Source organism: Camelus ferus, chromosome 34 (genome assembly GCF_009834535.1).
Source record: "Camelus ferus isolate YT-003-E chromosome 34, BCGSAC_Cfer_1.0, whole genome shotgun sequence".
NCBI lineage: Eukaryota > Metazoa > Chordata > Mammalia > Artiodactyla > Camelidae > Camelus > Camelus ferus.
Window position 1 is genome coordinate 18408237 of NC_045729.1, and position 14874 is coordinate 18423110.

A 14874-nucleotide genomic window follows, 5' to 3' on the forward strand; every position below is an offset into this window, starting at 1 on the left:
AGTTTAAAATAAGCAAACATGAAAGGATCAGTAAACACATGTGATGCAGTTAGAATTGACTTATCAGGTGCAATTAAGACCTAAATTTAATTTATAAAAAGAAGGAAAAGTAAAAAAGGTAAATGAGTTTACAGTCAATTCAAGAAGCAAGGGGACAGAAACAGAAAAAGCCTAAAAAGAGCAGAAGGAAGGAAAACAAAGGTAAAGTAGAAAACAGTAAATTTGAAAACAATAGAAAAGATCAACAAAATTAAAATTTGGCTTTCTGAGTAAAAGAAAAATGTCTAGCGAGTATAAAAAAGGCACGAATAAACGATATTAAGAACAAATCGAGGACCACAATCACAGCGCTTCAGAATGGAGATTAAACACATCGTAGGGGAAAATGATACATTTAATGCAAGTAAGTTTGAAAATTCAGAAGAGAGGATTGAGGTTTCTTCTATGGTGAAGAAGGGATGTATAAATACTGGAGCGAAGTTAGCGATCTCAGTCACCCCTTCTGGTCTCAGTTTATTAAGTTTTTTTTTTTTAATCAGAAGCCAATGATGAATTCTATTGAATGCTTTTTCTTTATCCCTTGAGAAAAGTATACCTTTTTTCCCCCTTTACATTCAGGTGGCAGAGCAGCACGGCACTAGGAACCTAGGTCTCTGAGACGTGGTGCACCGTTTATGTCCCAAACAGGCTGGATTTCTTGAGCATGAAAAATACATGTCCATCTTGTTTACCCCACTGCTGCTTAGTCTTTTAGTGTTACTCTCAGCCAAGCCTAAACCTAACTGATGTGAGAAAGGAACATATTAACCTAGTAAAGAATATTCATTAAAATACTACAGAATCACGTGCGGTGGCACTGTAAGGGGAGTGGGGCGCCTGCAGTCGTGCCACGCAGGGACCCTGAGAGGTGAAGCGTAATGCACGTTCTTGTCAGTCGGGAGGAAACAGGACTGCGCCCTCTCGCTGCCTCTTTTCAGGCCTGTACTGGAAGTCTTAGCTAATACAGTCAGACAGAGGAAATAAATAACAGATACAAGAATTTAAAAGCATAAAGGTAATGGTCTTTATGTGCAGGTGACATGACAGACTGCAAGACATTTTATCGATAAACTTTTGGAATTAATAACAGCGATCACTAAGCTGGATGTAAGACCAACAGACAAATCAGCAACCTACTTAATCACCAATAATACGGCGATTAGAAATGTAATTTTAAAAGACGTCATATTCACAAAAATGTAGACGATGCTTGTGGAGAAAACAATGGAATATTATTATTGAAGAAAGCGAAAAAATTAGCATCCTATTAATTAGGATGCCTTCACATGCAGGTAGCAGATGCCAACCAGAAATGTCTTAAATATAAGAATATTTATTATTTTGTGGAACAAGAATTCCAGGAGAGACAGGTGCGCTGTTTTTAATCTTGTGATGCAGAGGCGTCAGCAAACAATCAAGCTCTTCTCATCTCTCTGCTGCGTCCTCTCCAGCGGGGGCGCTCCCCTCAGATGTGTCCTTTTGTGGCTGCAGGTGGTAGCATTTGCTGTGTATTTGCCATGTTCATTTGCTTTGTATGTGTTTGTTGGTCTATGTGTCAAGTCCCCTTCGTACAGCCTCGTTCTGAAGGAAATAAAAGAAGTATGTCTTAAAAACAGACTTACCCTCTGACCCAGCAATCCCATACCTGGGCATATATCTGGAGGAAGTTCTAATTCAAAAAGACACCTGCACCCCAATGTTCACAGCAGCACTATTTACAGTGGCCAAGACATGGAAGCAACTTAAGTGTCCATTAACAGATGACTAGATAAAGAAGATGTGGGGTGTGTGTGTATGTGTATATATATATACACATACACATACACATACACATATATATATACCCACACATATAAACACACATATGTACACACGCACACACACAGACACACACACACAGTGGAATACTACTCAGCCATAATAAAGAAAATAATGCCATTTGCAGCAACATGGATGGACCTGGAGATTGTCATTCTCGGTGAAGTAAGTCAGAAAGCAAAAGAAAAATACCATATGATATCACTTATATGTGGAATCCAAAAAAAAAGACATAAATGAACTTATTTACAAAACAGAAACAGACTCACAGACACAGAAATTTATGGCTACCCATGGAGGGGGAAGGGGGTGGGAAGGGATAAATTGGGAGTTTGAGATGTGCAGATACTAACTACTGTATATAAAATAGATAAACAACAAGGTCCTACTGTACAGCACAGGGAACTATATTCCATACCTTGTAATAGCCTATAATGGAAAAGAATATGCAAACGAATATATGTGTGTACGTGTATGACTGAAGCATGCTGCATACCAGAAATTGACACAACGTTGTAAAGTGACTACACTTTGATTAAAAAACGATGTCCTGACACATCCATTTTTGCCACCCTTTTCTCATGGGACATCACCTGATGTCCGGCTCCCCGGGGTTAAGCTGTGACATCATGCCCACCGGCAAGGGAGGCTGGGACAGTGTCTCACATTTTCAGCCTTTATGAGGGAGGTGTGCTCTGCCAATAGGAGAGGCGGTGGGCGGGGCAGGTTGCTGGTGAAGAGGCCGTCTGCCTGCCCTGCCACACCTGAGCAAGGGGATGGAGGCACCAGTAGCATCAGGTTGGCAGCTCTCCCCCAGTTTAAATCTGTGAATTCAGTGCAATTACAATCATAACTGGAAATAAGTTTTTTTCTTCAAGGAGCTTGAAAAGCTCATACTAAAAATCATATGGAAGAATAAAGGGCCAAGAATAGCTCAGACAATTTTGGAGGGAAAAAAGTTATAAGTACTTGTCCTACCAGAGATCAAAACATCTTGCAAAGCCGTGATAACTAAGATGGAATTGCTCTGACACAGAAACCATAGACCAAGCGCAGAGAGGGAACGCTGACGCAGGCCCAGACGTAGCTGGAAATGTGAGCTGGCATGCCTTCACCTCCTATGTCAGTGTTGCTCAAGCAATGCCCACAAAACCTATGGCTTGCAGGGCAAAATCTCATGCACTTCTTTGCAGCCTCAAAATAATATTTAAGGATAAATTAAGAGTTTGGGATTAACAGATACACGCTGCTGTATATAAAACAGATACACAACAAGGACCTTACTGTACAGCACAGGGAACTACATGCGATGTCTTGTAATAACCTATAATGGAAAAGAATCTGAGAAAGAATATATTTGTGTAACTGAATCACTTTGCTGTGCACCTGAAACTAACAGAACAGTGTAAATCAACTATACTTCAATAAAAAATATTTTTAAATATATCCTCCTAAAAAGATTGAGAATTCTGGTATTGCCTACATAGCTCTACCAAGCAGGAAATATGTAAGTTCATTGCTTTAATTTTGTTTTCAGATAATGTTGTATTGCTTCGGATGCTTCTACACATCCTTTAATTCCTCCTAAGGCTCTGAAATGTGCACCACTCTCTTCTCCCGGCCCCTTCCCAACTGGATGAGGAGCACCTGTGGGAGGCTCTGAGGAGCTCAGATATTCTAAAGCAGGGCTGGCATGACCAGATCTGTGTTTTAGAGGAATCGTTGTGCAGGAGGAGGATGGGATGCAAAAGAAAAATAACATATACTCTTGCCTTAAAGGGTTTTTAAAATCTAGCTGCAGAGAGTCACTTAAACACACAGCATGAAGGACCACAGACTCGCATACGGCTGCCCATGAAGCGCACGCCCAGGGGCTCGCGCCAGAAGAGCGGCACCGTGAGACGTGCCAGGAAGCCAGGCTGGGGGGCTGGGCTTTGTCCCTCCAGCACTTCGGCTTCAGTGCTCTCACCTTTAAAAGTGGGGAAATGACAACACCCACTTCACAGAGCTGTCACAAGAATAAAGTGATGCGGTCTGTGTGAACAGCGCTTTACTACCTGTGAAACGCGGTCTAGCTGGGGGCCAGTCCAGAGCACAAGGAGGTACCTTGCCTCTCTGAGCTGCAACACTTGACTCTAGCAGTAAAATCAATGGCATCGACGTCTCTGCGCCTTACCTGCCGTGAGTTCTCCATGTGAGCAAGGTCACAGGAGGGCAGGAAGGAAGCAGGAACGCCCCTAGTTGGGAGGAACCTTTGAGGTTATTGTTCCAGTCTCCCACTCACTGGAGGAAGCCTGTCTACACATTCCTGCCCCAGGTGGCCGTCCTGCCTTGGCTTGAACACTTCCCATGATGGAGGCGTTACTCCCCTACAGAGCATCTCGGTCCCTTGGGGGTGGGGGTACGAAGGAATTGTTATACGTGGGGCTGAAATCAGACTCCCTCCGGTCTCATTCCACCTACGTTAGTTCAGCCTCCTAGAGCAACGTGAAACAAACTCACTTCCTTTCCCCCTTGACAGCAATTTGAGGGTTTGGATTGTTACCAGGGCTCTCTCAGTTGGCTCTCCCCTAGGATAAACGTGCTCAGCTTTTTTAGCTGCCCCTGTAAGACCCCTCCCTAAGCAGGCTGACCTCCCGGGCTGCTCACTCCTTTGCCAGTATCCCTTTTAAAACCCGATGCCACTTCCCGGCCGTCACCTCCAAATGGAAACAACTTTAACGTCCACGCATGAGTCACTTTAAACAAATGAAGGCGTATGCATGTGATAAGAAGTTGCGTGACTATTAAGACTGTGTTTCCAAAGAATGTAGAATGAGTTGGGGAAATTCAGGGTATGATGCCAATTTCAAAGCAAGAAAGAAGTACAAACTCTACATAAGCCACGTGGTAAGGTCTTCACTCCACGTGCCTTCATCTCACACAAACAAGACTTGACGGACACGCACCAGCGATACGAACAGTTACCCTTACACGGTGATGGTCAGGTAGCTTTTATTTTCTTCTTTTCGCCTTTCTACATTTCTAGGTTTTCTGCAACAAATACGCTTTGCTTTTCTAATTAAAAAAAAAAAAAAGACAAAAGTCCGCAAAGCTGAATGTGGAGGAGAAACAGCGTCCGGCACGTCCTCCCCAGCCCGATGCCCTGGTGCGCGCGGCGGCCGGCGCCCTCGTCACCCTGGTGCTGCTTTTACTCCTCCCTCTGCACGGCTGAGCGAACGTTAGGTTTTTGGAGCCGTCTCAGAATTTGGGGGTCATAATTGAGTTCTGTGTTAACCAAAATCCTCAAGACTTTTTTCACACTGATGCTCGTCAGTGGTTTGGAGAACTGAGTTGTTTTCCTAAACCAAAACGAAAATCTTTCATTTTCCCCCGTGAAGTCCCACGTGTCTGTTTTGGTTCCTTGCTCAGCGCACCACATCCTGCTTCCCGTTGGGCGATGTGTTTCTTATATTTCTCCATTTTGTGTCAGCCCACATTTATCCTTTGGCATATCTTTTGTGTCATTGAAAGATGCTTGGCAAAACCGGTCCCCACACAAGGACCAGTGGCATCTTGTACCGTACTCCTTTCTTTGGGCCACTTGGCTCAGTCATTCCATAATTTCTGGATACAGGGGTTTGCCTTCACCCAGCTGTAGATTATCTGATCTTCATCTATTCATCTTACCGTGAGAAACTTTGTCCAAACTGCTGCTGAAAGATTCACTGCTTCTGGGACAATCTGGTGATTTTTGGTAACCTTTGAAAAACCAACAAAACCATATATGAAATGATGTTAGTATGAGGCACCTTGTGCTACGCAGAGCTGTGCTGGCTTCTTGAGATCACCACTTCCTTTTTGAAGCAATTGCAATCTAACTCCTTAATAACCCAGGTTAGGGCTTGCTGGGGATCAAAGTAAAACTCAACGGCGCAGACTTTCCAGAACCTACACATTCCCCCTTTGGACAACTCGGACAGCTGCCCATCGCTAATCCATTGGCATCACTCCTATGATTCCTGAAAGATTGCCGCCAATAGTTCTGTGATGAAATCTGCAGGTGCGCTGGTCCCCCAGGGATGGAATCTGTCAGAGCCTGGAGACCCGAGGTCATTTAAAGAGGACAGGTATGGACTGCCTACGGAGCGTCACATCTAGGGCTGCAGTTTCCTCTCAACCACATCGATAAGACCCTCTCCAGGCAGAAGATCCTTCCTGGAGACAGAGAAGGCGGTGGGGACACAGGCCTGGAGCCATTCCGCTTTGTGTCTCTCATCTGCTAGCATTACACCGTCTGCCCCGAGCCCTGGACCTGGCCCTTCCCTGTTCTTCCTGCTCAAAACATACTCACACAAAGCTCTTTTTGCTGTTCCTGAGCGTTTGTGGCAAGTCTCAGCAGGATTCTGGGCCCCAGCCTTGCTAACACGGGGGCTACAAGCCTGCAACACCCTGTGCTTTCCCCTTCGGTTCCGTGCTCCTCCCTCGCGCTTCTGTAAAAGGCTCTTTGGAAAGCCGAGGGTGCTGGAGGGCTTCCTCTGCTGGCTGCGGGTCTTCCCTTCGCTTCAGAGTCAGAGTCACGGGAGATTGTGCTGTCAGAATTTAATTCCGAGAAGAATGGTTTTTTTTTAATTGAAGTAACGTTGATTTACAATGTTCTGTTAGTTTCAGGTGTACAGCAAGTGATTCAGTTATTACATATATGTGTGTATATATTCTTTCCCAGATTCCTTTCCATTATAGTTTATTACAAGATATTGAATATAGTTCCCTGTGCTGTGCAGTAGGACCTTGTTTATCTCTTATGTACAGTAGTTTGTATCTGCTGACCCTAAACTCCTAATTTACACCCTCCCTTTCCCCTCTGGTGGCCATAAGTTTGTTTGCTGTGTCTGTGAGTCTGCCTCCGTTCTGTGAATAAGTTCATTTGTATCGCTTTTTGTACCAACACATACAAGTGGTGTGCACATACACATGCCGTATGGTGTTTGTCTTTCTCTGTCTCACTGACTTCATTTAGTTTGATCATCTGCAGGTCCTTCCATGTCGCTGCAAATGGCATTATTTTATTCCTGTTTATGACTGAGTAGTGTTCCATTATATATATATATATATACCACATCTTCTTTATCCAATCATCTGTCGATGGACACAAGTTGCAGGAAGAATATTTCTTTCATACATCCTCTGTCCTCTCATCCTTTAAACAACCAAGCAACAACATAATAAAACAAGATACAATAACAGCAGGAACCAGAAACCTCCTCTTCAGGCTTGCTTCCCGTCGCAGACGCCGACGGAGCCTGATGAGCCCCTGGGATTGGGCAATTAGGCTCCTCCTGGTTAACGTTCCTAGAAAAACATATGACAAATGATTAAAAAAAAAAATGTTCCTTAACTTGCTTCGAAGAAGAATGCGGAGGAGCTCTTCCTTCCAGTTCACTGTGCAGAGGCAGAGGGGAGAGGGCAGAAATGGAGGCGGAAGGGAAATTAGCACGGAGTACCGTTGTTTCATTTCACCTTCTTATCAATCCTGGAAGTACCCTCCTGACTTCAGAGATGGGAAAAACGAAACTTAGGTTAAGCAACTTGAAATAACTTTGTGATCCATTAGGTAGGGCCAGGAGCTGAACTCGAGCGATGCGGTTCTCCGACTCATGCTACTTTTCCTACGGAACGGGTTGTAAGTGAGCAGCTCAGAAGACTACTTGGCCCAGGGATGTGGTTCTTGGACAACACGGCACTTAAAAATTTTTGAATATACTGCCCATACTCACAATTTGGGAGATGTTGCATCAAATTCCAAATTTCCAACTTCTTTCAAAAATCTCTGGACTGGCATTTCCCCCTACAGTGACCATCAGCCAAGCTGAATAGTGGTGATCCCTGTAGAGAGACCGTGCCCTTTCCAGGCTGCCATAATCCTCAGTCCTGCCCTCATTTATATTCTCTGCTTGGTCCTGCTTGGTCTTTGAGTTTGCAGTGCCCTTGGCCATGCTGCTGCTCCATTGTTTTTCCTGGTTTTGAAGAAAAAGATTCCTGCCATGTGGGAAAGTAGGAAGCAAAGGTTATGAAAACCACAGATGTGTCTCTTACACTCAGCTCAACCACATTGTTGCCCTAGAAGAGGGGCTCCCAGAACCAGGGAGCCGCTAAGGACCAAACAAGACATTTTGAGGGAGCTGGAGGGTTACATAAGGAAAGGGCCCCTTGGAGAGGGCAGGGGTGGTAGAGACGGCAGTGGTTGTCACACCCGCGCGGTGATGCAGGGTTTCTGTCTCAGCATCGTCACAACAGCTCCTACAGGGCAGGTCGTTTCAAGACCCTTCACGTGTCCCAGAGCCTCCCAGCAAGACTGTACGGAGGGAGGAGGTGCGAAAGTGAGATGCACTGTGTCCTAAAATCCCCCCAGTCCGTGTGGTTGGAGGGCTCCACTGCTCACGTGAGACAATGTGAAGCAGGACGTGTAGATGTCCAGTCTCATGCTGCTTTCCTCATTCTCTTTGTCACTTACTGTCCCCACATGCCTCTCAGTCTGGATGCAAATGTGTGTCCCTGTGGGGTGTTCTGACAGGACTCCACTCAACATGAGAAGTCCCAAAATTTCTTCTTGGGGATGGTGCCTTCATGGCTGCACTCTGTAACCTTCGGGGAATAATAAAGCCTTGTGCCAAGACCTGGAAGCAACCTAAATGTCCATGGACAGAGGACTGGATAAAACAGTTGTGGTATATCCATATAATGGAGTACTACTCAGCCATAAAAAAGAATAAAATCATGCCATTTGCAGGAGCATGGATGGATCTGGAGATCATCATACTAAGTGAAGTAAATTAGACAGACAAAGAAAAATACCATATGATATCAGTTATATGTGGAATCTAAAAAAGAATGACACAAATGAACTTACTTACAAAACAGAAAGAGACTCACAGACATAGAAAAAAAAATGTATGATTGCCAATGAGGGGAAAGGAGGGAGGGAGGGATAAACTGGGAGTGTGGGGTTTGTACATACTAACTATTATCTAAAAAATTAACAACAAGGCCCTACTTACTGCACAGCACAGGGAACTATATTCAATACTCTGTAATAGCCTATAATGAAAAAGAGTATGAAAAGGAATATATATGTGTATATTCTGCTGGTGGAAGGCCGATTGTGCAGACACTCAGAGAGGTCACAAAGGAGCCAGGTCACGGTCCACAGCCGCCCTCCCCCCACCCCAACCTGCAAGTGTGACCTTGGGGCCATTTGCTCAGGAGGAAGGACGGACTGCTCTCCCCCTCCCCCTGGGAAAGGTCCAGCAGGGGACTGGGGAGGGCAGGAGCCCTCCCTGCCCAGGCATCAGGGACCAAGCTGGAGGGGAGGGGGAGAGGTGGCGGGACAGCCAGGGGCCAGGCCATGGACTGGCCTGTGGTTTGCGACCTGGAAAGCTGGGGGGATGAGGGTCAGGGGGTCAGGCATGTGAGGGATGAGATTTCCCAGGGAAAGTACTTCCCCCACTCAGAGTGACGTGGCTGGACAGTGCTCCTTGGAAACAGGATGTGGTGTGGCTGCGGTGGTGTCATTTCTGGATGATTGTAACTTAAAAGGGAGCCGGGGTGCAGGCGTTCATGTTCCCGCACCTGATGATACTCTTCCAGCAGCGCACGCAGCTAGCTGTTTCTCTGCGCGTTTTACTTTTGCTTTCCTGGAAGGGCTTCCACTCTTATCATTATATTTAACAGTTATAAACACTCCCGTTTCGTATGAGCTTACTAAGCCCTGGATGGACTTCATTCGCCTGGGAAATGCAGGCTTGTCACCCTCAACCAGGGCAACGAAAGAGCAGTCCAAGCACTGCCCTGCAAGCCGGGAGGGGTGTGGTTGGCAGCGTTCTTTACAGCAGGAAGCGGTGGAGGCTCTGAGCTCCTGACTTCCTCTGGGAGATGGAAGACCCCCTCTCAGGCAGAGGTGGTGACCCCCAGAGAAGCCCATGAGCCTCTTCTCCCGGTCGGGGGAGCTCGCGGGAGCGGGGAGGAGGGTGCTCGCAAGGGCACGCGCTACAGGAGCGCTGCAGGAGCAGAGGCTCCCTTCCTCCTCCGTGGTGGCTTCACAGTTCCCGGTTACAGCTCTTCTCATAGCACGCAGGTCTCACCTGTTTACTTGGTGGTCTTGCCCCCAAGGCCGTGAACTTCTCGTAAGGGAGGTCCGTGTATCTTCTCTGGGGCTCCGCATCCCAAACGCCACGTCCCCAGCAGGGTCTGGTGCGAGCTGGCTGCGCAGAGCCCGGGAAGCCAGCGAGCGGCTTTCTTTGGCTTTGTGAGCTTGTGAGTAGCTCATGTTTGGAAAGACCTTATTTTTCCTCTGTTACAAGCTCATCACAAGTCTTTTGTCACAACTGTGGTACTTTTATGGCAGTGGTGGGATTCTGAAGTGTTGTGCTGGCATTACTCACTACAATTTACAGTTTACTAGGACACGGATTTCACACCCTGTGGTGGGGAGGGGGCCGGGGGAGCCAATCCTGCCTCTCCAGGTGCGTGCGCGTTTGCGCCATGCGCATTTGCTGGGACGTCCGCCTGGTTTGACGGGGGACACACAGAAGTCGTCCCTCCGTGGCCAAGAAATGTGTCTGCACTGTTTATTAGATGAAGTATAAACCTGGCCTCCATCCCAGCGCTTCAGGCTGTGTCGCCATGCTGGCCAACAGAGGAGACGTCAGGTCTGGATGGGCTGGGCACCAGCGAGTCACACTCGATCCTGAACCAGTTGGTAACTTTGTACATTCAGCACCTCTTCTCCAATCCCTTCTCTGCGCTGGCTTCGGGAGGAAAATGAGCCAGTTTGGGCTTCATGGTCAGTTGTGTACTAGAATCCTCTTCTTGTCTTAAAATATATTAAGACATTAAGGGTTAAATGACTTGAGCTCACCTTCCCATGACTCCTAAGGTGAAAAAGACTCTTCCCTACTTTAGGTAGCTACCTAAATGTTCTGATTAGGGAAAACTCTTAACAGCCTGGAGTTCATTCAGCATCCACTAGGGCTGACTGAGCATCCTGGCAGTGACCGTCACGGGAGAGATCAATAACTGCACCGTTCAACCTCCCGCCCACGCCCAAACGCTGCCAGGGTGCTCTCCAGGAAGCACAGGGGATCTGCACTGAATGCGTCAGGCATTTAGAGGAAGGAGGGCACAGGGCTGGCAGTGGGTGGGAAACCCCTCCAATGAGAATTGGTACCTGAACCGGGCCTTAAAAGAGGAGTGGAATCTGACGGAGCCAGGTGGCTGGGGATGGTGGTCCACCCTAGGGAAGGGACCTTAGCAGAAGGACAGAGAGGCACATGCGCTTGGAAGATGGGCCCTGCCCATCTGAACAGAGACAAGCAGACCCGGGAGTGGGGCGAAATGTCCCGCCAGGTGTGTCGGCTCTGAGTGCCAGCTTAAGGCGTCTGGATTCTAAACCGAAATGTGTCCACCAAGCAACAAAAAATAGCAGAAGAAATTGTACTGAGCAGAAACTGAAAGCCAAAATAAATAAGAAAAGTTAGTCGGAAAAACGTTAGATGGCTTGAGACACAGAACAAAGACCATCAGACCTTGAAAGAGCCTCCAACGTCATCTGGTCCAAATGCCTTGTTTCCCAGATGGGGAAATTTCAGCTGAAATAAAATCAAAACCTGCCCACACGCACCCAGCTGATAAATGGAGAAGCCAGAGCGAGAGACTAGTGTGGTGTTTTTCACCCCCCTTAATAAATTCAAATCTCCAGACTCAGACAAATCACATCCCAGGTTGCTCAAAGAACTCCCAGAACCATTGTCAATAATCTTTGAAAAAGCATGGAGAATAGCGAAACGGTTAGCAGACGAGGGAAGAACAAAGTTGTCCCAATTCTCAGAGAAAGGGGGAAAGGGGCACATTATAAAAACGATAAGCCAGTCAGCTTGACAATTGTCCCTGGCAGAATTCTAGAACCGAATTTTAAAAAGCTATTTGCTCCACAAACATTATTATAATAATAGAAACGAAAGGGGAAATAACCCACAATTTGACCACTTTAACCCATCAACTGAACAGATTATTAAGCAGACTCTTTGTAAGTCTTTAGAAAAGCAGAGCTCACTCAGCGCCAGCCCGAAATCTCAGGAAACAAAACATGTCTTCGTTTATTCCTTTTTTGATAGGGATATTAGACTGGTAGAACGAGGAGGCATCAAAATCGTCCTTGCTTTCAGCACGGCGTTTGACAAGATCTATCATAACCTCCTTGTGGGTGAGACGTGAGCTGGCTCCCGGCCAGTGGGAACAGCCCGGCTGGGCTGAGAGTGACACCTAAAGACTGCTGATTAGCGCCTCCATCAGCCTGGAGGGAAGCTAAGCGGTGAGCCGTGGAGGGCTCTCTCTGTTACACATCCACTTACAAGTAGTTTTGTCTGTGTCTTAAAGGGGATGCCGATCAGACTGTCACATGCCATGGACGGGGGGGAGAGACAGCATGAAGGATTAGAGTATTGATAGTAACAGTAATAATCACGGCAAACACTTACCGAGAGCTTGCCCCATCCTGTGAACTGTGTTATATTTACTTTTCCCACGAAACGATCACATTTAAATTGTACCACCCTAGGAGGCAGGTAGCAATGTTCTCTCCATTTCAGAGATGAGGGAATTGATGCTTTGAGATGAGGCCTTTGCCCAAGATGAGAGCTCAGGAGGGGAGAAACAGAATTTTCAATCCAGGTGTGTCTGTCACCAGGGTCTGGTGGAAATGACCCAGTGTAACTCTGACAGCTCACAGCTGTGAGCTTAAATCCTGCAGCCACAGGGCTTAACACCTGCACTTTACTTTCTTTTATTTTTATAAAACCACAAATTGATATTTTACTGGCATATATTTATGCTACTTCAAATTTATAACATTTATTAATTATAAATACAATTGACAAATATCCCAAGGTTTATTTTTTTTAAATATATTTTTATTGAAGTACGGTCAGTTCACAATGTTGTGTCAATTTCTGGTGTACAGCACCATCCTTCAGTCACATAGGGACATTCATGTATTTGTTTTCATTGTCTTTTTCACCATAGGTTGCTACAAGATATTGAATATAGTTCCCTGTGCTGTACAGTATAAACTTGCTGTTTATCTGTTTTATATTAGTTAGTATCTGCAAATCTCGGACTCCCAATTTAGCCATTCCCTCCGCTCCCCAGCCCCCCTACCCTGTAACCATGAGTTTGTTTTCTCTGCCTGTGAGCCTGTTCCAAGGCTTATTTTACTTCATAGAATCTTAAATACTGATAACTGCTCTACCAACTGATTTATTTTTTAAATACTTTTTTTAAACTGAAGCATAGTCAGTCTACCATGTTGTGTTAATTTCCAACTCCTGTATTTTAATTCTGAAAATCAGTTGCATAGACAGAGAGTGAGCCAGTCTGACTCACCACATTCACGGGAATGACCTGGGAGTTTGTCCACAGGCTCCAAAGGGGAAACAGTGAAGAGAGTTAACCAAACTTCGGCTGCATTCAGAGATGCCTAGAGCTTAAATCAAGGCAGCTAATGGTCCTGCTGGCTCTGTGATCAGAACACTTTTTTTAAAATTTATTTTTCACTTATGTTTTTTAATTTATTTATTGGAGCGGCAATTAGGCTTATTTATTATTTATTTGTAACGGAGGGACTAGGGCTTGAACCCAGGACCTCGTGCATGCTAAGCTCACACTACCACTGAGCTACACCCTTCCCCGCAGAGCACTTTTTTAAGGTGAATCAGATAAAGGGAAGCAAGACAAGGACAGAAACACGTTATGTGAAAAAAGGTTGAAGAAACGGACAGCGTTTGAGGCTGAGAGACGGCCTGACCATCGCCTGTTTCAGGAGAAGGCGTGTGAGCGGAGGCCCCCGCGGGGTCGCCGGGCACCGCGCTCCGGCTCGCGCCCAGGGCGAGCGTTCTAACTACCGCGCCGTCCGGAGGCGTAGCCGGCCGCCGCTCCGCGTGGCCAGCTTGCCGCGCGTGTGAACAGACTGGACCAGCCCTCGCTCACGCGGGAGGCGTCACCGCAGGAGCAGAGAGGGTGGCCGAGACCCCGGGAGCTCCCTTCCAAATCCTAAACCCCGACCCCACTTAGATGTTGGCTCATCAGAGCTGGGTTAGTGGTTAAAATGGAAACAGTGAATTATTCATCAGATGATCCACCGAATAATCCTCGGACAGACCCGGATGTGTTAAAGCAATACGGTTTGCTCCTCCTGCTTTAATTCCTACTTTAATTTGAGGCTCCCTGAGTCCGTGTCCACCTCATCTGTCGGGCAAAGGTCCACCCGTGTCCGAATAAGCATCTAGTACTTATCACCGCTGATCGCAGTGCCCACTTATGTCCCTGACTGCAAGTCTCTGTTTTTGGCCCCACAGAGATAGGAGTTTTATCATTCTTTATACTTACTTTTACTCCTAAAGACATACCGTTCTGTTTTCATTCAGTCTTGGCCATCTGGTTGATTTAGGGTAAAGCAGTACAGTTAGATCATTGCTGCTCCAGAAAGCTATTCTGAAATGTGCTTGACCAAAGCTGATCTTGGTCATCCAGAAACAAAGGAAATCTCTGGCTTATTAGAAAGTTTCTGCTCACATTTTTAAAAATCAGAGCCATTCTTCCCTGTCTGCCAGCGCCATCTAGTGGTGACATGGGCACATTCTTTCCCAGCTGGGAAATAAAAACCCAGTTTTGAACAATCTATGAGGGACCACCCTTCCTTTCTGGACCCCAGAATTTTGGGATTGGAAGAAACCTCTAGGGGCCAAGTATTTAATATTCCTGTATCATCCAGGCAGGCCTTCCCCGAGATATTACCTAGAGATGCCAGTTTTCAGTCTAGTCCTTAGAGTAAATATTAATCCAGGAGGCCAGATCTCCCAGGAAAAATGAAAATGAACAAATTGAATGGGAGAGATCACAGTGATTTTTCCTCTCTATTTCCCTTTCATTTCACTTTTTTTTTTTTTTTAAAGAACTCAGGGCAGTTTAAGATGACGAAAGGCC